The sequence below is a fragment of the Haemaphysalis longicornis genome, unplaced genomic scaffold (genome assembly GCF_048455015.1).
Source record: "Haemaphysalis longicornis isolate Haplotype H1 unplaced genomic scaffold, Haemaphysalis longicornis Haplotype H1 scaffold_3, whole genome shotgun sequence".
Classification (NCBI taxonomy): domain Eukaryota; kingdom Metazoa; phylum Arthropoda; class Arachnida; order Ixodida; family Ixodidae; genus Haemaphysalis; species Haemaphysalis longicornis.
The window spans coordinates 90,504,508-90,525,863 of record NW_027526335.1 but is presented as its reverse complement, the minus strand read 5'-3'; the positions used below and the strand labels follow the sequence as shown (position 1 = coordinate 90,525,863).

General features: G+C 45.8%; 1 protein-coding gene across 1 annotated transcript in view; it reads right to left on the bottom strand.

The window, feature by feature from the left end:
* The window catches only part of LOC144174831 (uncharacterized), a 134,859-nt gene extending 114,590 nt beyond the window's left edge, over window positions 1–20,269 (bottom strand). Inside the window, exon 1 of the mRNA XM_077703749.1 lies at window positions 19,736–20,269. The gene's annotated coding sequence lies outside the window, so the exon portion shown is untranslated. The remainder of the gene's footprint in view (window positions 1–19,735) is intronic.
* Between the last annotated feature and the right edge of the window lie 1,087 nt (window positions 20,270–21,356).

Below are 21,356 nucleotides of genomic sequence, written 5' to 3'. Positions count from 1 at the left end.
TGTTACGTCGTCGGAATATAGAGACGGTGATTCGAAAAGTCCGGTGTGTTTTATTGCTTCATGGGGATTCTACGAGCAAAGTAGCGAAGCGTCCTCGCGGCATCGGTCCTTGAAAGCGGAAGCAGGATGGTGCGTTCGCTCCCGTGGCCTGTACGAGCAGTTTCATGCGCCAATACGTTGCCGATGATTCCGCAGTGACCTGGAAGCCACTGAGATATTATGTCATGGCTGTTATAGATGGCTTGATGAAATGTTTCTCTAAACTCTGTCACCAGTTGGTGGAGGGGGCCGTAGCGCAGGGCTGCGCGTAAGCTTTGAAAAGCAGCCTTGGAGTCATATAAAATGGCCCAGTTTTGAGGAGTAGCTCCGATAACGTGATGGAGAGCTTCACGACTGGCTGCAAGTTCTGTAGCTGCCGAGCTAGTGGTATGGGCAACACGGGATCGAGTTGTGGTAAAATTCGCTGGAACAACAACCGCACCTGCCGAACTGGATGACGTTACTGAGCCATCCGTGTATACAAGTTTCCGGTCGTTGTACCATTCGTGCAGTAACATCATTGTAAGCTATTGAAAGGCCAAGGATGGTAAGGCGGCCTTTTTGCCGATTCCCGGAACGCTGAGACGGATCTCGGGCTCTGCCAGTCACCACAACGGGGAGGACGATGAAACTGCAGGGGCGTACCTCGACGGGATGTAGGCCCTGTGCGTTGTGACAATGGCCGAAAACGTAGATCGCGGTCGATTCTGAGGGAGCGGCACCAGGTGGTTAAATGGCAGCCTCATGATGAGCCTGATGTACAGGCGTATTGTTTCAGTAACCCCACACGTTACTATTGGGTATTCCTGGGCGATGCAAATGGTGCCCACTGTTGATGCACAACGCGGCTAACCAAAACACGTACGCATAACCTGCGCTAGATAACAATTTGTCTCTTAAACCTCTCAGGCGTCACAGTCTATCCCGATGATCAGTACGTTAAACCGGATGTGGTGTCTTTCGTCTGGGTGGCCTCGATCCCACGTTTAATTAGATTTATGCAATGTGACACTGTGGGAATCAAAACCTCTTCGACGCTTACCTTACAGTACACACCAATTTTATATTACGGCTGCACCACTTTTGATATTTTCTTTGAAGTTTTACAGGTCCATCAAAATGTGAGACTGGATCGCAGACTTACAAAACGAGGCTTTACAAGGCAACTTAGACACCTTATGGGTAGAACAACGTGAAAATACCAGAGGTACATGCGAACGTCCTGTTGTGGTAAAGTTTCTTCGGCAATTTTGCAATCAAAAGATGACGTAACTTGCTGTAGTTCCCGAATAATTACGAAGCATTTTTTTGGTTCCTGGTTAGGTATCATTTTAGTATTGACCTTTTGTTTGACTGAATGAAAGGAGCGAATAAGCTGACAGGTTTCTATTTATATTGTGTTTTTCTATAATGCAGTGATGTTTCGGTTTTGAAAGCACCGGAGTTTCGGGTGCACAAAGAAGAGAAGGCATGCCACGAGAAGAATCAACGTTAACGAAGAATATGAATTTCCGCGTATTGCATTACGGGGAAGAGAGCAGCATTTGTATTTTGGAGAAGTTGTCTCCACCTTTTTCAAAACAAATTGTTTTCAGGGTTATGGCACGTGTTTTCAAACTCAGTTTTAATGTTGAAAGCGCGGGAGAGCGAAAAAAATGAAGAGAAAATGAAAGGGCCATGGGACGCGTCCTCGTCACATGCCGACAGCATGCAAACCGTATAAAAATCTCCGGAAATTCAGCGAATTATATACTAAATGCGCAGCATTCTTATGCCGCCTGTCTTGAGTGTGAGTTCTGTCCATCCAATTTTTTTGTCTTTTCTAAATTCTATCCGATCAATTATCTCCAATTAGGCTATTATAACGATTTCAGGTGAAACTTTCGCGAAATCTGGAAAAGTGTCGAAAGGCAGGGCGTTACACGGTTCGCCATTTTCCGGTATTATTTTAAATTTTTTCTTATTTTTTTAATTTTTCCAAAATTTCGTTTGGCCGATTATGCTCATTTACGATATCATAACGACTACAGGTGTAACTTTCGCGAAATCTGCATTATTGTGGAAATGGCATGTGGTATACGTTTCTTTAAAAGTTTTCTTATTTTTTAGGTTTCCAAGTTTCGGTCGACCAATTGTCACCATTGACGTCATTACAGTGATTGCATTTGAAACTTTCGCGAAATCTGCATTATTGTGGAAATGCGGGGCGTTACACGTCTTGCCATTTTCTGTATTGGTTATATTTTTGTTATTTTTCATTTTTAGAAATTTCGTGCGGACAGTTATCTCCATTTACGCCATTATAGCGATTACAGGTGGAACATCCGCGATATCTCCATTTTTATGGAGATGCAGGGCGTTACACGGTCCTGGTTGGGAGGGGGGGGGGGGGTTACTTAGCAAGGAATGGTACGCATTAAAAAAAAGAAAAAAGCGCAGCGAGCGGACAGACAAGCTTCGAAGTCCACCATCGCCGCCGCAGGAAGGAGCAGCGGCACAACACGTAGACGACAGACTGAAGCCATTCCAAGGCGTGAGGATAAAGCGGATCGCGAAAAGTTGAAGACAACGAAGTCCTTCGAGAACTCTGGGCAAAAGCAGAAAATCTCAGGCCTCTTCAATCGGACATCAGCGTGTTCGCGTTCAGAACCCTTAGCAGGCTTTTGTATTTCTTTTTCCTTTTTTTTTTGCATTATGACACACGCGAAATATCTGACGATACACGAGTAAATCTGAAAAAGTGCACCGGCTCCACCGATCTTCGCACCTGTTTTCATGCAGCCTACTTTTGTCTTGCAATAAGTACCACGTCACGTTCATATCACCTTCCAAGGCGGCTGATGACGGCTCTCACCGGGAACACAACAAAGCCACGCATGGACGTGTTCCTTTTGACACACAAACAGCGCCACGACGATATTTTCGTGAAATATGATGGGCTGGTTATCCCGCAACTTACGATGATTGATGCTTTTTCTCGCTAATGCCCGCAAACAAAATGGAACCATGCCAAATGTTGCACCGCCTGCTAGGCCAGCAGGCATTTTGGTTTTTCATTGTTGTCGGCGCGCGACTTATTTCATACCCAGCGGGAAAAGAAAGCCAACACGAAAGCGACATCCTCACAATGGTTTGTCACTCCAAAGACAGAGGGCGAATGTGCTTGATCTCGTCGATAATAGGGTGAACTGGTAATGAGTTAATAAGGCGTTCGGACGTTTGTCATGACTGCTTTTTTGTACGCTCCAAGTTGTGAAGGAACATATTTACTTTCTTTATTAAATGCCAATGCCCATTGCACGCCATTTACGCAGGGAAAAGTTTAAAGAAATTGTGCGGCTACAAGAAAGCCCGCTTTTATGTCAACATAGAAAACGCCGTTTACACTTCGTCATCAATGTTAATTCTTTTGAATGTTAAGCTACATGTCGCAGTTTCGTGCGGGTTCTGTGTAAGCCTCTAGCGGCAACACACGTCGTTCGTTGGTAAATTTTCTGAAGCCAAATCCTTTTTTACGTAGGAGTTTCTTCTTATAAATGTTTACAAATGCTCAATAAGTGTCCTTGTGTGTCATAAATATAAATAGTAGGTCATTAAATACCATCCGAGAGCAATTTACTTGCCAAGTGCGTCATAGCGAGCCCTTCCGGACGCTCTCACCAACTCTCCATATTCACGTGACCTAAATAAAAACATCAGCGAAGTTGGGGAACTTTTCTCTTGTCAACACTGCGCTTCGAGGTTCGGAAATTGAACTTCCGGAGCTAGCAAGCTGACATTATAGTTTCTAGTTCACCCACGCACAGACAGTCAAGGTAAACGTTCTCTTAGAATTATGAACAATGCAAAGCCGACGTGAATAAGCTGTGATCTTCTAATCGAAAGAGGTTCTTGACGGCCAGTCTACGGGTCTTTGACGTCAGGTGCTACCTTCGCCCCTCGGCATGATATCGAACGCGCCATCTACGACAGCGTAGACCCGTAGACCGCCAGAAAAGCAGGCTTACCGCGTCCTTAAAGCCCCATTCTACACTGGACCGTTTTAGCATCCGTTTTAAAGTGACCCTGCAACCCTTTTTTTTTAGTCTTTTATGAAATCATAAATGCTTGCAGAACGTAGTCACCCAACACACCCAGTACTTAGATTAGGGGGTCGCAATGTATCTCCGGGAAAATTGACTGCTCTACGTATGCCCATCAGATGTAAACCATGTAAACTCGCTCAAAATATTTTTCTCTCTTTCCCGGTCTTGGCGTTTTTCGACGGCTCGAATTACGCCATTAAGGTAATGTAGCGGATGTTGGCCGGTTTTCCTTCAGTTGCAGCAATGAACGCTTTTCGACAGCAAATTAAAAAATAAAGCAACAAAAACAAAGCAGAAATGGAAGGCATATCTGGTGCAACGAGCAAATCACGCAGTGCCGCTCCGTGCTGTCGATAACTATAGCTTTCGTAGTGGTTCCAGACGCGAAGGAAATAGTGAAAGCGCTTATCGAAAATGTTGCAGGGTCACTTTAAGGGACGTTTAATCTCATTCACGACTGCAGCCAACTTACCGCCTTCTTGCACAGCCACCTTGCTTGATGCTGCCACAATATCATGAGGTAGTTAGGCTACAAGTGTAAGGACGTCACTTTAGGAGCCCTTTTAAGTTATCCAGTAAGTTTACAAGCCACCGGCTCAATTATTTTCTTAAGATATGTGAGTAGCCTATGCAAGTCGCTTGTGTGTTCCACTTTGCTAAAGTGTAGGAGAAGGAGTTTTCCTTCCGGTATCATTGCGACATAGCGACATTGTAGCGCGTCCTCTAAAGATATCTCTTCGTTCTATCGTAGTGCCTCTTTAATCATTAATCTGAACAATTGTAGCACTGTTAGTAGTCCTGCCTCGGCATTAAGAAGGCTCTAAACGAAAGACCTGAATCGTTAGTTCAGTTCCAGGCCACTCAGGCTGGAATCAAAACGAAAAAAAAGGGGGAGGGGTCGCGCGTACTTGTATTTCAACGCGGATAAAGAAAACTTCAGTTGTATAACTATTGCCGTAGCCAACCACTACAGTCCCTCTCGTATCCAAGGTGTAGCACCCAGTCGCGTATTAAAACACAATTTCGATTCTCGAAAGGCCTTTGAAACGAAGAGGATAGCTTGCACGCTGCGCCAACTGTTGTGCCCAAAGGAAAACCTATGATAAGCTAGGTGTCCGCGTTTTGCTTTGTATGGCTCCTGCGTTGGTAAGTCATATCTGCAGTCATATCTGGATCTCATAATGCAATAGCTATGAGGATATCGGTACCCAGTTGTCATCGCCTATTACTTTTTCCAGCTTCCGTTTGTCTCTAGTGTTGCTTAACGGGATTGAGTTGCGTACGGGGAATCGTGTCGCAATTAAGAACATTTTAAGCACTGATCCTTTTCGAATCGCTCCTGCTCTCTGAATCAAATTTATGGTCTGTTTTCTTTGAAAACATTATTTACGACCGCAATGATTGGGTTATTTTGAAACCAAACATGAACAATTCGATCCCTGTGGGGTAAACATTAGAAATGGCCAATTTTAACACCTCTTCCAACAGCGGCGTCATTTAACGTGCTTAGGCGTGTGCGGAAGCCAAGCGTTTTGGTTCAGCTCCAAAGGCGACGCCAAAGTTCCTAGGTCAACTAGCGATTACAGCTTCGGACGTTGTCTCCACAGCCCAGAGTTGCTTTTATTTGTACTCAATATAACTAGATGAATACAATCGCAATCTTGTGGTTAAACAAAATTGACCTTAAAAGGAGACCTACACCCGAATTTTCAGGGAGTGCTTTGCGAATTTTGCAAGCGAGGGAGTGCTTTGAACACTGCATCCATGTGAATCGAGCAAGGCTTTGACGATAGTGCCGTCCGACGATAATATAAGCCCTCCACGGAAGCGACGCCCGCCGGCTCTTTGATGAAACAATGCCTCGTCTGGCCTTTCGCTTCGCCTCTACTAATGTAACGTAACGCAAACTAACCTAACATCTCCTAACTAACGAAAAAAAATCATGTGCAACACCAAAAACTAACCTAAGACATAAAAATTATAATTAAATATGACCTGCCGTGTTGTCTCAGTCGCTAAAGGCATTGTGCAGCTGAGCTGAAGGGACGAGGGTTCGACTCCCGGCCGCGGTGGCCTTCGCTTTTCTGATGGAGGTGAACAGCGAAAACACCCACGTTTTCAATATTTCCGTGCACGTTAGAGATCCCCAAGTGGTCAAAATTAATCCGGAGCCCTCCACTACGGTGCGTCTCATCGCCTGTATAGCGTCGGGGCGTTAAGCCTCACAATCACTTATTAAAGATTTAAAAGAAAATAAAAGACGCAAGAGCCGGACTGGAACGCCACTTTTAGTAACAGGAAGCTAAGATAAAACCTCTACACCACAGGGGCAGACGCGGTGGCCTATGCCACCCTTGTCATAAAACTTCGAATGTCGTCGGAAGGCACTCTAGACACTGCGATCGAGTAAACCATAGCTATGCATGGGCTGGGATGTTTGGCCGAGGCCCACAACTGTGACCCACGCCCGAGTCCGAAAAGGTCCAGCAGAAGGTTACGCTCGCCGTTCAGGTCGGCCCGGTCCGTTTCATATAGCGTATAGCATATAGCGTATAACAGAATATAGCCTATATACGTTATATATAGTATACACTAAATGGTATAGTATATATCGTATATACTATAGCATATAACGCATCGCGTATATCTTACATATAGCGCAGGTAGGTGTGAACGCGTGAAGTGCTTTAAAGTGAAGCACAATTTTCACACACAAAAACTAAAAAATATAGCCTTTACACTAGGGTGAAGATGAAAGACCACAGAATATGTATTAGTGGATAACTACATTGAGTTGTCTTGACCGACTATATTGATCTAATAAAGACACATTTAATTAATTAATTCTAAATGATTTCTCACCATAAACTGTTTTGTGGTCATCATCATCATCATCAGCCTATCTTCGCCCACTGCAGGGCAAAGGCCTCTCTCATTATTCTCCAATTACCCCGGTCCTGTGCTAACTGCGGCCAATTTATCCCCGCAAACTTCTTGATCCCATCTGCCTATCTAACTTTCTGCCGCCCCCTGCAACGCTTGCCTTCTCTAGGGATCCACTCTGTTACCCTTAATGACCAACGGTTATCTTGCCTTCGCATTACATGCCTTGCCCACGTCCATTTCTTCTTCTTAATTTCTACTAATATGTCCTTAATACGCGTTTGTTCCCTGACCCACTCCGCTCAATTCTTGTCCCTTAATGTTACACCTATCATTTTCCGCTCTATTGCCCACTGAGTCGTTCTCAATTTAAGTTGAACCCTCTTAGTGAGCCTCCAAGTTTCTGCCCCGTAGTTGAGTACCGGTGAGATGCAGCTATCATACACTTTCTTCTTCAGGGACAATGGTAGGCTGCCATTCATTATCTGAGAATGTCTGCCGTATGCACTCCACCCCATTCTTATCCTTCTAATTATCTCTGCCGCATGGTTGGGATCCGGGGTCACAACTTGGCCTAAGTAGATGTATTCGCTTACCACTTCCACTGCCTCGCCACCTATCTCAAACCACTGTGCTGTCCCGCGGTTATTGATCATTACTTTGGTTATCTGCATATTATTTTCCAAGCCCACGGTTCTACTCTGTTTGTCCAGTGCGGAAAGCATGCTTTGCAATTCGTCCCCCGAGTTACTTAGCAAGTCAATGTCATCAGCAAATCTGAGGTTACTGAGGTATTCTCCATTAACCCTTACTCCCACCTGTTCCCAATCCAACGTTCTGAATACTTCTTGTAAACATGCTGTGAATAGCATTGGAGAGATTGTGTCCCCTTGTCTGACACCCTTCCTTATCTCTTCCGTCTGACACCCTTCCTTGTCTGACACCCTTCCTACTGCTCTCCTTATGGAGGATGATGGTAGCTGTGGACCCATTGTAGATATCCTCTAGTATTCTTACATAATGCTAACCTACCCCCCGCTCTTACCGAGGAAGCCAAGCTTACGACAAAGGAAGCCAGCGACAACCTTACACGCCTTATCACGGAGTGTGCAGTAGAAGTCGGGGGCACGATGGCTAGACAGGATGCTGGCAAACTTTCCCAGGAGACGAAAGACCTAATTAGGAAACGCCAAAGCATGACAATCTCCACCGCAGGTGATAGAATAGAACTAGCGGAGCTTTCGAAGCTAATCAATAAGCGTAAAACAGCGGACATGCGGAAGTATAATATGGAGAGGATCGAATACGTTGATAAAGAACGGAGGTAGCCTGAAAGAAGTGGAGAGGCGTCTTGGCGTGGGGAAAAATCAGATACTTAAAGACAAGCAAGGCAATGTCATCAAAAATAGCGATAAAATAGTCACTGCACCAGAGCGGTTCTATAGGGATCTGTACAGTAGCCGGGACATCCAGGATAAGGCCGAACGAGAAAGTAGTTCAGAGGAGATAGTCATCCCACAAGTAACGACCGAAGAAGTAAGGAAGGCGTTCAAAGAAATGAAAGGGGGCAAAGCACCTGATGAGGATCAGATAACAGCAGACCTCTTGAAGGATGGCGGAGAAATTGTACTTGAAAAACTGGCAAACCTGTATACGCAATGCCCAATGACCGCAAGTCTACCGAAATATTTGAAGAACGCGAACATCATCCTAATCCATAAGAAAGGTGACATGAAGAACTTCAAAAATTGCAGGCCTATCAGCTTACTGTCAGTCGTCTGCAAGGTACTTACCAAGGTAATCGCTAAAAGAATTTCTGCAACCTTAGATTTCAGTCAACCTAATGAACAAGCAGATTTCCGTAAAGGCTATTGAACAATGGACCATATTCATACGACCAATCAGATGATAGAGAAGTGCGCTGAGTATACTGAACCCCTGTATATAGCCTTGATAGATTATGAGAAAGCATTTGACTCGGTCGAAACCTCAGCAGTCATTCAGGCATTACGGAACCAGGGGACAGATGTTTTGTGGTAGTTTCCCCAAACTAGAGTTGCAGTTATTTTCTGTAACCATGCTACCTCCGTAGACGGTCCGGCATTGACATCAGGCGGGAATTCTGCCTAACATTTACAGCCTCACTGTGAACAAAATCACCGGGCAAAATCCGCTAACGCGAAACCTGGGGAAGGGCGACGTATGCAGTGTATGAGTGTAGGATGCGGTTTCGAAGTTGTGGTGAAGTTTACAATGCGCAGGTGAAACCGTTGGGTGGTGGAGGTATACTGCTTCGCTGCACAAGTCTCGTGTCTTTGAAGCACGAAGCGTGCTAGCGCGAGGCGTTGGAAAACGAGTGTCCCGGTGTGTTTTCCAGCACGCGTTTTTACCCCCGCAGATGAACCGTTCTAGAGCGAGGGGGTGGAAAACGACTGTCCCGGTGTTTTAATACCATGACAATATGAGACGCTGACAGGCCAAGAACCTAAGGTGCTCCGCTCCTAAAAATTACGTCATGTAAACGAACCTCGGCCTAATGATAGTCTTGCAGCGACCATATATCACTTTGATTATTTTTTTACAGCAGAGCTGCACATGGTTAAGATGCCTGATTTTTCATCCTGAGGCGACGATTTACCCGGCACCGCCTCTAGGCTAACACTTTTACTCCTCGCCACCACCGACGCTTGTTTCATAAGTTGTATACTTCTCGCCACCACCGATGCCTCTTTGAAACGTCGCGCTAACGGCTGATAACAGCGCTAGCGCAGTCATCAGCCCTTTTTACTCGCTATGTGACGGAAGCGCGCTGTTCGCGCGGAGAAAGAAGAGCGGGAAAAGAAGGAGCATGGGCGCGCACAGCAGCGTGAACAGGCGCAAAAACAACAGAAAGCCGCCGCCGCAGAACGTGCAGCCTCCGCCGTTGCTCCCTCAAGTTACACCTCGTCGAGTAGCTGTGAATCCCTACCGAGGAAAGAGCAACTTGTCGCTTGGAACACTACCGTGAACCAGTAGTGATAACATATGAATTCACTAAAGCAAAATATCACCATCTACAGCTTCGCTGGCTTTCATCCTCACATAGCTGAAGGGCGCTCTATCTTTTCCAAGATACCTACATTATACGAGAGGTGCAGAACATTTTACGCTAGCTCTGGAGCGAGCGCTTGCGACTGTTTGTCGACGCCACCCTATAGACGCACGCAGTTTTGGTCAGAACCTAGCGCAAGACAGATTCGCTGTAAAATTTATTTTCCTCTCCCACGAGAAAGCTTCTTGGTTATCGTATCCCGCGTACCGACGCTTGTTCCTCCCTACCTATATTACCCGACAGGCAGTGCCGTATAGGTCCATTTCTCAAGGAACTTCAATTACAGGCTACTCTAACGAAAAGCAGCAGTTCGACAACGGTTTTTCTAGCTTGGACGAAAGAGCGGCTGCATCATTTAGCCTCGTCAAATGACGTGGCGAAATTTGTCCTTTAATAATGCCGCTGTCATCTCCACCGTCAAGCACAACTGTGAAACCGGTAGGATCGATTTCTGGTGGGTAATAGCAAGAGCTGTCACTCTACCACGGGCGCCGGAAAAAGAGACAAACGAAAAGGTGGTCGTCTGACGACGGCTGTCGGGTCAGCCCTTCTGGCTGTGGCGGCGCCTTTCATAATTTAGAGCTAAATCTCAGCCTCACTTTCAGTCGCTGATTTAGGAGAGGCCTCGTTCGCCTTTTGAAAAATACAGTTGCGTCGGACAGGCTCCAACGCTAAAGTGAACTTGTGGTGGGGTGCTAGAGCTGTATGGGTGCTCTCTATAGTATTGAAAGTGAAGATCTTGCACTGTGATTGAATTGTGATTGCGGAAATAGGTATGAGAATGGGAAAATAGAAAAGCTTACAAAAAAAAAAATAACTGCGTTTTAGAATGACATACAAACCAGTAAAAACATTTATTAGGACATTGGTATTTTCTAATGGAGCACAAGTACGTCCTGCATGGGAGCTTTAAATAAAAGTTCGGTGTTCAGTTTTTCGTTGAAATTTTTATGCGCAGAAGTGGCTATCGCCGTAGACACATAAACAGCTATCGGAGTAGCTAGGGCCCCATAACAGCAACACCATGGGACACAAAACACCGAAAGAGATCAAATTTTACCATCTTTTCAAAACTTGATTGTGCCTTAACAAAGGCCGTGTTAAAAAAAAGGCTGCATTGTTTTGATTGCTGGAATTCTACTAGGAATACATGAAGACATTGAGCCTCTGTGTGTTGTATTCAGTTTCACATTTAAACTCAAGCACGCCAACAAACAAGGCTGAGGCTTCTTTGAGCTGTCAACAGTAACCCTCCCCCTCCCTCCATCTTTCCCTCCCTCTATCTTTCTCTCTTTCTTTAAAATAATAGAATATTTCAGACTGAAATTTTGAAGATTTAGGTTCCGGAGCTGCGCCGGGGATGTAAGGTGCGTCGTAGTAAAGGGCTCCGGATTCATTTTTATCGCCTGGGGATCTTTAACGTGAGCCGAAATCTCGGCACACTTCGCCACTCTCTCCACACTGCGAGGTATGCGAAAAACTGCCACATCTTGTTTGCGATTGTGCTTGATTCGTTGCACAGACAGTGTCCTTAGTAGCGTCTTTGGGACTGCCGGCTTGCGTGGGTTTTAAACTGAGCTTGTAAGGGTCGGGTCTTGAGTAAGGACTGTGTTCATGTCCCAAACGCGCCTCCTGAGCGAGGAAAGCTTTGATCGCGTACCTGCAAACACAGGTCCTGACCACACTGAATAATTTAGTGAATGAGTTCGTGCGCATCAACGTCTTCAGCGTCATCCCTAATTTCATTAGAATCGCCCCCGCAATATTCTAGCGAAGCAAGCTAGGCATGCTGGCCCGGCTGCCATCGTTACACACATTTAGGATCGCTCTCTCTTGCTCTCCTTTTTGACCTTGATCGGAGCGTTAGAGGCTGCGACGTTTTCATTCTACACGCACCCTCACCTGTTTTCCTCTCCCAACTGTCCCTTGTGTGACGCGCCGGACACGCTTTATCACTCGCTCTGGGAATGGCCGCGCGACCCCTTTCCCTCTCTACCCTCCCCCACCCTTTGGGAACAGGCTCTGGGGTGCTCGGACCGCGACTGCCAAGAACTGATTGATTGATTGATTGTAGGGTTTAACGCGCCGACGCAACGCAGGCGATGACGCGCGCCGTAGTGGAGGGCTCCAGATTAATTTTGACCACCTGGGGATCTTTATCGTGCGCCGAAATCTCGTACACACGGGCGTTTTTGCTTTTCGCCTCCATCAGAAAAGCGGCCGCCGCGGCCGGGAATCGAACCCGCGACCTCGTGCTCAGCAGCGCAACGCCTTAGCCACTGAGCCACCGCGGCGGGTGCCAAGAACTGGTCACCGGTCGAGCGCTCGACGTCGCGGCGGCCCTCTGGGCCACCGCCACTCCCCCACCCTAAAACCAGAGTTCCAAATAAAGTGGACTCTCTCTCTCTCTCTCTCTCTCTCTCTCTCTCTCTCTCTCTCTCTCTCTCTCTCTCATTCTATTCTTGGCTCTTTTTTTTTCTGTTGTCTTGCTCTCCGGTACACTCGAGCGCCTTTGTTGCGTCCAGCCTCTTCGCTTCCACCGGTTTTCTGCTTCCACACGCTTTCTGCACACACAGATACGAAAAGCCCCGACCAACGAGTCGTTCACAGCTTCGCTGTAAAACGGTCGCCACAGCCGGGATAGAACCGGCGTCCTCGGTCTCAGCAGCAAAGGCCTTAGTAACTATATCACAGCGGCGGAAGAACGCTTGGACTCGAGGCAATGACGCTAAGACTTCGTGCGTCCTGCACATTTTCTTCTACAGGTATCAGTGAAGACCATATCGGAGCTCTTTTAGCTGTAATCCGTCATGTTTAAAACTAAAAAATATGTCTTCGTGGGAATCAAGATTTAAATGAAAGGCGGGCAAAGGGTATGTCCTCATGGCCCTACCAAGTGTTTTGGATGGATGCAGGCTGAAGGATTACCTTACATTAAATTGGGCTAGCGGAAAGACAAGACAGATCGCCACCGGAAAGCTCGGCCTAAACGCCGTGGGCACGTTGATTGAGCGATACCGGAAAGTCATTAGAGCATGCAAATTGTTCAAATGGCTGGGCACCTTAGGCAATTTCTGCGTATCTCACCTTCGCTAGAATACAATCGAAGTTGTCTTTCTGCAATGGATCGGCTGTCGGAAGAGACTCAAATTCTTAAATCTAAGTCGAAAGGGTGCCTCAGGAAGGTAGAAGATAAAAATGGTGACAAAAGACAAGCCCAAGTTGCTGAGAAGATTTCAATTTCCAGAGTGCTCTTCGCCATTTGTAGATAGCCTAAAGGCCGAAATCCGGACGGCTGCGTTACAATTTGAAGAAAGAAAGGAAATCAGTCTTTCGGGGTCCAGATTATTCACTCTTTCTTCTCTATTGTGGTGCCCCACGCGTTAATGGCCATTTGAAGTTCGAAAGTATGCCAATACTAATGCATTTTCTTAGAAGGCGCAAATCTAATGTTCTAGATAAAGCAAACGGGATGAATGCGGTAAGGGCGGCAGAACACTGACTTAAAGAAGCCATAAAGACAAAATGCATATTTTCATCATTGCAAAGACTGGTTTGTCCACATAACACTGATAACAATTTATTCGCAAATCTCGAAAAATTATCTAGATATAAAAAAAATGAAGGAAACTCAACCTGACGCACAAGAATTAAAGGTAGCGAAGCTGTCTGCAACCTTCACGACCATGACGAAGGTTTAAGACCACGATTGCAGCCGATTTGCTTCTTCTTCCCGGCCGCAACGATCTGTACTCCATCATCATTGTATAAGTGCGAACGTCTTTCGTGTTATTGTAAGTTATAATCATTGGAAACCACCTTGGAGGGGCGTTCGCTATGATGTGTCTTTCTTGTTCCGAGCGACTATTGCCACCATTACGGCGAACAGTAGTCCTCGTTGCCAGCAAGTTTTGCCACGTTTACGGCGAACGTTTTTTTTTTTTTTTTTTGGAAATCTTATCCAATCTTCCTAATCTAATTGGGCATGCTTGGCTTGACGAAAGTGCACAGAGGTGTTGGGCGGTCGTCTATAGGCACGCAAGCACGAGCGCTATGCATTTCCATAGTTTTGTTAACTGCCGGCTTGTCGCCGCGAGGCCCACGGTAATGCGCGTTAGGCAATTTCTTGGTATTTTTAACTGCGCACGCCAAAAATTACGATTTTCTAACCAGCTTCGCTATTTTAAAAAAACATGTGCAGCAGTGGCGACTCCGTAGCCACTTTCGGGAAACTGTTCTATGACGTCACAGAATCTTGTTTGTGCTAATGGCGGCCGCCGAACCAATCCATCCAAAAGAGACATGATTGATCGATTGAAGGGGGGCCTCTAGTTCCGTTTCGTCCTATCACTTGAATGCCAACGGGCCGTTAACACACTGAAAATTACGTTTTTAGTAATGGCCCATATGACGTCACTCCTTCCCATAACGCGTCACAGTAGCGCGAAATTTGAGCCTTTCAGTACTAGCTCAGTTTTTTTTCTTTTGGTTGAAAAACGCTTTTTGGGGCTGTAATGGGGCTGAGTGAGGTACTGAAGCCTAGTTCTTTCAAATTAAACAAACTTGTATTTGGTCTTCATAATCCCTTTAGGGATGCGCGTGTCATTCCTCATGTTCATGTCTTCCAGGCATGAAAAAATAAAGATTATCTCCGCTTTAGCGTCGATTGAAGTACTGTTGTGAGAGCTTTATAATTACGCGTGAGTTTATTCCTTACACGCACACTTGAGTAAGTCTCAAGTAAAACGGTGTCTTAGTTAATGATACAGCTTGCTGCGTGTCTCAAAGATCTATAGTAACAGAAACCATTATGCGAGCGTACTGCTTGTTCCATAGCCTTTTTTGGACTGCCAAAAAAGATATGCTTCTAATATAACAAATATTTTCTTCGCAGAATATTCAGGAGTGTTTAGTAAGGGAGTTGAGGAAAGCCTAAATGTATCAGACAGATTGATTCCAGTGTAGCTAAAAAGGCCACGACATGTATCCAGCCAAACCACTGTCATAAAATTAGACGTGTAACTATGAAACCCGCCAATAAATAAAGAATTGTTACAATTTTATGAACATTGTTTATCTCGAACGCCTTTATTAAAAATCGCCGGGTGAACGACCGGACCTAGGAAAACGTTTTCGGGCATGATGCCAATCAGCGACTGGCGGAGTTCTCCGAATATACACGCGATGCAAACATTTCCGGTAATCATTTGGCCTTTCAGACGATGAGGAACAAAACTGAGGCACAAGCTAACACAAGAAGACCATCGAACGCCACGGCATCGTAGGGAACACGATTCAGTGGCAACGAGCCGACTGGTGCCAGTGGTATCTGACTAGCCAGTGAAATCTCAGCCAGTGAAATCTGTGCTGTGTGTTACGTGTTTCTTATTCGTCCTGTTTTAGCGCCGAGTAATTTTTTTTAGCGTAATGTACCAACTCGCCCACATCAAGCTTTTGTTACACCTCAGCACTTCACCGTTGACCTTCTAGTCCAAAATCCATGTCACAGCACCACGGTCGAAGGTGTGCATATTCAACAAGGTTGTTCGTAAATGCGTGTGTGGATACATTGACCATTGACCGCATGGTTTCAATAATCTGGTGTGATAAATAGTCTACATACGCAACACCTCGTTTTAGGAAAGTGGTTTTAACGAAATGCAAGCTGGTCTAGACGACAATGTGCGATATTAGCCAGTTTATTTTAAATGAACAGACTTTGCATGCCGAGTTGTAAGAAGGATGAAAAGTTTAACCCTTGCGTGTCCGCGCGAGTTGGGAAGAGGACGGTGTTTGTGAACATAACATCGTCTCTGCGGGACAGCACTCTGTTCTTTTTTTGGTTTTTGTTTTTTATCTCCCAGAAGCGATAATAAAGGCAGGACTAGTACCGATGCACTCAATCTGTGCATATCGCACTTTCGTATAAATCTTCCGCGCGCACGCCATGTGATTTCGATGCGGGAATGGTGTGTAAATATTTAATGCTGCGTACTTCCTTGAGGTCTTTCGGAAGGTGTATTCACCACAAACGAAGTTTCATACGGTCGGCCGCAGACTAGGGGCACGAACTCCGAGGAGAATATTTATATTGAGAGTTGGATGGCGGATAATACTTATTAAGGCATCCTATAGTTTTCGCGATTCGGCTGTCATGCTTGTGTAAGGCTCGAATTTGGCGCGAACGAAGCCAGGTATTGTACTACCTTTGTCTGAATATACAGCATTAGCCAAGGCGGTGAATTCTTTTCTTATCTCGATTGTTAGGTTTATTTAATTTAATAAACCTAACATATTTATTTAATTAAGTTTATTTAATTTAATAAAGGTTTATTTAATAAACCTAACATATTGTTAGGTTTATTTGATTTATTAGAAGCGTAGGCCTAATAAGTACTTCCTTCGTCCTTTCTAACTGCAGAGCTGTTTAGGCGGAGCCTTTTCCGTCCGTCACACCAAACCATCTCGAAACCTCAAGGAAAAAATACGGTAAAGGAGGTCCCGAGAATCGAACCGGGGACTTTTACGCCGTGATATCGGCAACCTAACCGCTGGGCCACCCCGAAGGCCGAAGGAGTACGGGCTTAGCAGCGGCGGGGAACAATGACATGTACCGCCAATTCGAGAGAAAGAAAAAAAAACGCTTCCCGTGGTAGAAATTGAACGTGGTTCGCTCGCATTGTGAAACCGGTGTCTGTCCAATTGAGCAGCCATCGCATTCCGGGCGCACAGCGTTTTCTTTGGGTCCGTAGCGTGGGCGCTGGCTTTGGACTTGGGCGCGGATTCTAGCCTGGGCTAACGCGGTCCACTTTCGCAGAGATGGGAAAGGCTGCGGACGAAACGACCCGGGCCTGCAAGTCATGAAGAACTTTCAGCGGCAAGTTCGGAAATAAATGTGAGGGGCGACAGCCGGGTCCCCGTCGTAGGGAAAGGGGCCGCCAGCTCTGCCTTTCCCTTGGCCTTGTGCCACTAGTGCAACGTGCGCCAATAATTTTTACCATCATTTATAAATAACGTTGCGAGCACAGGAAAGTGTGTTAGTACATATCTTGCTTGATAAGTTACTTTCACCTTTCTACGCGCCAGAAACCAATGGCTATCATAATGGCAACAGTGATTTCCTTTTCCCACGTACTGATGGCACAACAACAACGCGGTCGTGCTTTTCCACATTCTTATCATCGTGTCGACTGCACCCCGATTCGCTTAATGTCTGTGTTCAACGTAACTGCACCAAGACATTCCAATAGCTAGGTCAAATTTTACTGTCTTCTGGGTCGCTGTACACGTTTCCCATCATACTTGAAGCCATTGTAAGATGAATTTCAAACAGCCTGCTATGACTTGGAAAAACAGCAGTAATCCAATCCTCAACTGTATGTTCATGAACTATACGACTGTTTTATAGCTTAGGCGTTACGATTCACTGGACTGTGAATTTGTTTGAATGCATAATTGGGTGTAAATGTACATCTACTTTTTTTGTACTGCACTCAGCCACTAGCTGCACAGCTAACCCTAATTGCACAACGTATTTCAACTCAGGTCTTGTCAGGTGGCGCATTGCACCATACGAACTGTAACGTAGCCTATGTAATTCGTGCGCACGCACTTCACTATCACTTGGGGCTGTACTATCACTTGGGATTTGGGAAGCATAAAAATGTATCGTGCCCATGGACTTCACTATCACTTGGTATTTTGGAAGGATAAAAATGTATCGTGCCCATGGACTTCACTATCACTTGGGGCTGTACTATCACTTGGGATTTGGGAAGCATAAAAATGTATCGTGCCCATGGACTTCCCTATCACTTGGTATTTGGGAAGCATAAAAATGTATCATGCCCATGGACTTCACTATCACTTGGGATTTGGGAAGCATAAAAATGTATCGTGCCCACGGACTTCACTATAACTTGGTATTTTGGAAGGATAAAAATGTATCGTGCCCACGGACTTCACTATAACTTGGGGCTGTACTATCACTTGGGATTTGGGAAGCATAAAAATGTATCGTGCCCATGGACTTCACTATCACTTGGTATTTTGGAAGGATACAAATGTATCGTGCCCACAGACTTCACTATAACTTGGGGCTGTACTATCACTTGGGATTTGGGAAGCATAAAAATGTATCGTGCCCATGGACTTCACTATCACTTGGTATTTGGGAAGCATAAAAATGTATCATGCCCATGGACTTCACTATCACTTGGGATTTGGGAAGCATAAAAATGTATCGTGCCCATGGACTTCACTATCACTTGGTATTTTGGAAGGATAAAAATGTATCGTGCCCACGGACTTCACTATAACTTGGGGCTGTACTATCACTTGGGATTTGGGAAGCACAAAAATGTATCGTGCCCATGGACTTCACTATCACTTGGTATTTTGGAAGGATAAAAATGTATCGTGCCCACGGACTTCACTATAACTTGGGGCTGTACTATCACTTGGGATTTGGGAAGCATAAAAATGTATCGTGCCCATGGACTTCACTATCACTTGGTATTTGGGAAGCATAAAAATGTATCATGCCCATAGACTTCACTATCACTTGGGATTTGGGAAGCATAAAAATGTATCGTGCCCATGGACTTCACTATCACTTGGTATTTTGGAAGGATAAAAATGTATCGTGCCCACGGACTTCACTATAACTTGGGGCTGTACTATCACTTGGGATTTGGGAAGCATAAAAATGTATCGTGCCCATGGACTTCACTATCACTTGGTATTTTGGAAGGATAAAAATGTATCGTGCCCACAGACTTCACTATAACTTGGGGCTGTACTATCACTTGGGATTTGGGAAGCATTAAAATGTATCGTGCCCATGGACTTCACTATCACTTGGTATTTGGGAAGCATAAAAATGTATCGTGCCCATGGACTTCACTATCACTTGGTATTTTGGAAGGATAAAAATGTATCGTGCCCACGGACTTCACTATAACTTGGGGCTGTACTATCACTTGGGATTTGGCAAGCACAAAAATGTATCGTGCCCATGGACTTCACTATCACTTGGTATTTTGGAAGGATAAAAATGTATCGTGCCCACGGACTTCACTATAACTTGGGGCTGTACTATCACTTGGGATTTGGGAAGCATAAAAATGTATCGTGCCCATGGACTTCACTATCACTTGGTATTTGGGAAGCATAAAAATGTATCATGCCCATGGACTTCACTATCACTTGGTATTTGGGAAGCATAAAAATGTATCGTGCCCACGGACTTCACTATAACTTGCGGCTGTACTATCACTTGGGATTTGAGAAGCATAAAAATGTATCGTGTCCACGGACTTCTCTATAACTTGGTACTGTACTATCACTTGGGATTTGGGAAGCATAAAAATGTGTAGCTGTAAAAAAAGCGCCACGAGTAAGTACCTAAGCGCTCAATTGCAGTTACTCCTCCTCAAGAAAAGCGTAAGTTCGAAGTTTTGCTCACACGCCGTCTTGTGCATGATTATTGAAACGAAGCGCATAAAAAGTTATCTCCAAGTTCAGTAAACTTTAGAAAGTCTCGAGAAAAAATGAACACTAGGAAGGGTGCTTCTAAAAAATGATTCGCATTGTACGATCGGTAGGAGCAAACTTTGCGTGGTGAAAGGACACTTACTCTTTGGGCAGGTCTTTCTCCAACAGCGGACGAAGGGGCGCACTCAGGAGGAGCTTTCTTTCGATGCTAGTGTCGATGTGCGGTGGTGGCTTGTTCTTCTCTATTCGTCTCGGGGAAATGAAACCAACTACTAAGGCTGGATGCCTTTTTTAACGCTTTTCTAGCACGGGTCGTAAGGAACAACGAATTTCTCGCGAGAGAAACCGAAAACAACCGATTATAGTGGGTGCCTTTCAAGTTGGTGACAATCGAGGAACTTGCTCTACACTAACTTGTCGGGTGCCTGATAAACAATTACACCGGCGATTTCTTAGCTATCCTTTTTTTTCTCTACCAACTTCAGTTCGCTCGAGAATGATTTTCAGCTACAGCTCTCGTTGTTCGCACGCACCGCCCTCGTTCTCTCTTCCTCTGACAGTTCTCGCGTCTTGTTCGAAGCGTCCCGCGCAGCACGGGAGGAGGGAGGGTCCTGACTCCGGAGTCGGGATCTGAGCCGATCGCGGTCGTCGCTTTTGTACCCCTGGTCCGGCTGACGCGCGCGCGCCCTGTGTGCGTGGGCGTGGGGACGAAAGCGTGGCGGGCGCCACCTCGGGATCCCTCCGCTCTCCCCCAACTCCCTTCCTTCTTTCCCCATTTCGGCGGCCGCTTCGCCGCTCGCAAGTTACTTTTGCGCTCGCGGGCCCACGGCTCCGTGACGTCACCTGCCTGCTCGGCCAATCAGCGCCCGAGTGCAGTTCCACGGGGGCCGGCTCCCCTTGAAGGGTTGCCGATCGTTCCCAGTTTCCTCGCCCCTGTCATTTCTGCACTGCCGCTGTCCCTCTTAGGAGTTGCTGATTTTGTGTGTCGGGTCCCGGGTTTAACTGCAACCGACCTCGCAGTTTTCCCTTTCTCGCGCTTGCGCCTCCAGCTTGGCGCAACGCTTACCTACACGGGCGCGTGCCTGGGGCCCGTGTATCGGGCGTGGGCATAACCCGTTCCGAAGGCTCTCTCTCCGAAGTCTGTAATTTTGGGGAGCGCCGTGTTCAAGCTGTCAGGCACTGCGCGGTGGCCAGTGTACAGAGAATGGCTATAAAAATGGCTAACGGGTTGATCAGTTTGAAGAGGTTGAGTAGAGGGGCCGCAAGGGTAGTAGTTATTCTAACGTACGCTTGTACAGAAACGAGAGTACTCGACTGCAATTAATCACATTTCTCTTTGCTACGTTTCATGAACCACCAGTTCTTTCCATTGAGAGCCTGTGTGGGCGTTTGGGCATGTTATATAGGTATACCATGCCTTAACGTGACGGTAAACGATGAGTATGAAATTCCGTCATAACTAACGCACTCTTCGGACCTCGGGGAGAGCACTTTGTAGCATTTTTTCTGTATGGATAACCTGAAGTGAATAAAATATCAATATAGCGATTAATAATACTAGATGCTGCGCTGCAGTAGGAAGTAGCATATCGTTGTGTGGTCGGATGATTTTCTATCCGCTACGAAAGATGAGTGATAGGCGACTGGTTTCGCAACAATTCGACCCGCAGGGTACCCTTAGGCACGCCACACTCAATAAGCAGCTGAGTAGCCTCTAGCAAGAACCATCATGTCCCCATACTGCTATGCATCAACAGTTAATG